The 2,259-nt window shown below is 49.7% G+C and overlaps 1 pseudogene; it reads right to left on the bottom strand.

Moving 5' to 3' along the window:
• Window positions 1–388: 388 nt before the first annotated feature.
• LOC103779305 lies at window positions 389–1,567 on the bottom strand (annotated as a pseudogene).
• Between the last annotated feature and the right edge of the window lie 692 nt (window positions 1,568–2,259).

Here is a 2,259-nt window from a genome sequence, read left to right as displayed (position 1 = left end):
AGGGCACAAGGAAATGCAATTTCACCCCTAACACATTGCACAATGAAATAACTACAACAGGCAAATTCCTCCTAAAGATTTCAAGGCCCCTTGGCTTCGTTCAACAGCAGATACAGCATGCCAGGGGAGGTCAGAACACAAGGCCCCTTGGCTTCGTTCAACAGCATGCCAGGGGAGGTCAGAACGTGACACCTTCCTCAGCTCATCCATGAGGAAACTGAGGCACGACCTGGTTGAAGTGGGTGGTGTGGTGAGCTGGAGGCAGAGCCAGGACCTGGGACGTGGCAGTCTCAGTTCCTTGGTCCCTGCTGTAACCTTTGAGCCACACTCTTAAGATCAGTAAGCACATGAGGAGGTTAAAGTCAGGTTCTTAGGGGGCTTCACTTACCGCACTGCTACAGGGAATGTCCTTGACCTTGAGCCAGGCCAGATCTAAGGTCCCCTCTCCCCTGTAGCAGGACTGCAGTCGGTCCTTGATACGATCGTTGATCTTTTTCAGGACAAAGATGCAAAGAGCAGACTCATCCAAGGACTTCATCTTCCTTTTCTGCCCCTTGGAGAAGACTGTGAAGAGGATATCATCCTCAGGGCCAACACCCAAAGACCTTGCTAAGATGGCTCCAGCCTTAGACAAGTAGGCTGCCTGGAGCAACCGATACTCCACCCCGTTCTTCTCACAGCCAATGGGCACCTCAACATAGGAGTTAAAGGCTGTGTCCTCCTTACAAAGCCGGACCAGCTTGGAGGTGTAAACCTGCTCCTTCGTGGTGGAGCCAGGTGGTGAGATCATCTCAGGCTGCAGAGTCAAGAAATAGACAAAGTTACCACTGCTGAAGCCATAGATGTAGTAGATATCGAAGTCAGGGATGATGGTAAAGGTGTCTGAGGGGATCTTGATCATAGAGGCCACAAACTCATCGTGAAAGACGTACGCAAACATCCCATCTGCCTCGGAGTTCTTGGTGAGCTTTCTGCTGGAAATGGTGGGGAAATACTCAGGTTTGCCATCCACGGCAGTGGCGATGAACAGCTTGTCATCCATGTTGCTGTAAGAAACAATGACTCCAAAAACAGAGCCACTCTCATTCACCCCAGAGAGATAATGCTCCTTCTTGTGGAAGGGTTCTCCCAGCTTGAAGAGGTCATCCAGCCTCAAAAGCTTGCAGATGCCCTGGTAAAGACTCCCACAGGCTATCAACCGGTTCTCCTTGTAGTCTATGAGGAGCATTTTGTTTATGTTGTTTGTGGGTGTCAAGGGTTCGTTGCAGGTTTGGACTATCCTGGGAGGGTAACACTTGGGATTATCATCGTCAGGACCAGTTTGGTGGGTCACCAGGACCTTCAGGTCACTGGAGAGTTTGTAGATCCTGTTGACGGCTCCCAGGTAAATGTGCCCAGTTCTCTCGTCAACCACCAAGTGGTTGAAGTTTCCCTCTGCTTGGTCTCCAGTGAAAGTGATGAAGGGCCTCTTTGGATGAGGTGGCTGCTGCCTACCAAGAGGCGACACTGTGGTAGATAGCAGGAGGTGAGAAACCAGGTAGGTCCATTTCCACGTGGCCGGTGACATGATTAGAAAGGTTTGTATTCCCAAGGGAACGAGGATTAAAAGCTGGGAGATTCTTCAAAACACCAATTCCCTGGTAGAATTTGTCCTACAAGCAGAGAGAAAAGAAAACAAAAGTACATTACTATGGAGTATTCCTTCCTCCTCCCTCCTTCACAACCATGCCATCATCAGGGTGTATTTAATTGCTAATCCTCCTTTTCTCATCTGCAAGCTCTATTTAAAACCAGCACAAAAGAAGCCCTCCTGGAAGAGAAGATGCTGGTAGAAAGAGCAGAAGTCACTTTGCAGAACAATAAAGCAGCACCCTTCTACTCTCCACCACAAACACACACACACACACGTGCCCCATGGTGCAGCACAAAAATCCACTGGAAACCAGAACAGGGCAGTAGGCTCGTGGCAGGAACAAGCAGCACTGCTGTTTGCACTGCCAACTTTGACCAATTGGGTATTTTCTATCTGAGAAAACAGGTCTGGAGAAGGATTAGCATCCTGCTCTCCTGGATGAGGGCCTGAAGCCTAGAGAAGGTCAGGGATCTGCCTACAGGGACAGGTCCAGATGGATGCTGAGCTCTTTTGCAGTCCTTGAAGTTTGCCAGGAAGAAGCCAGCTCTGGTCTGACATTAACATCCTTTCAGGGAGTCCTCCATGCAGGATGGGCCTGTTTGAACAGCTCTCTGTGGCTTCCAGAT

This window comes from Merops nubicus, unplaced genomic scaffold (assembly GCF_000691845.1).
Source record: "Merops nubicus isolate BGI_N331 unplaced genomic scaffold, ASM69184v1 scaffold18229, whole genome shotgun sequence".
NCBI lineage: Eukaryota > Metazoa > Chordata > Aves > Coraciiformes > Meropidae > Merops > Merops nubicus.
This window is presented reverse-complemented; position numbering and strand designations above follow the sequence as displayed.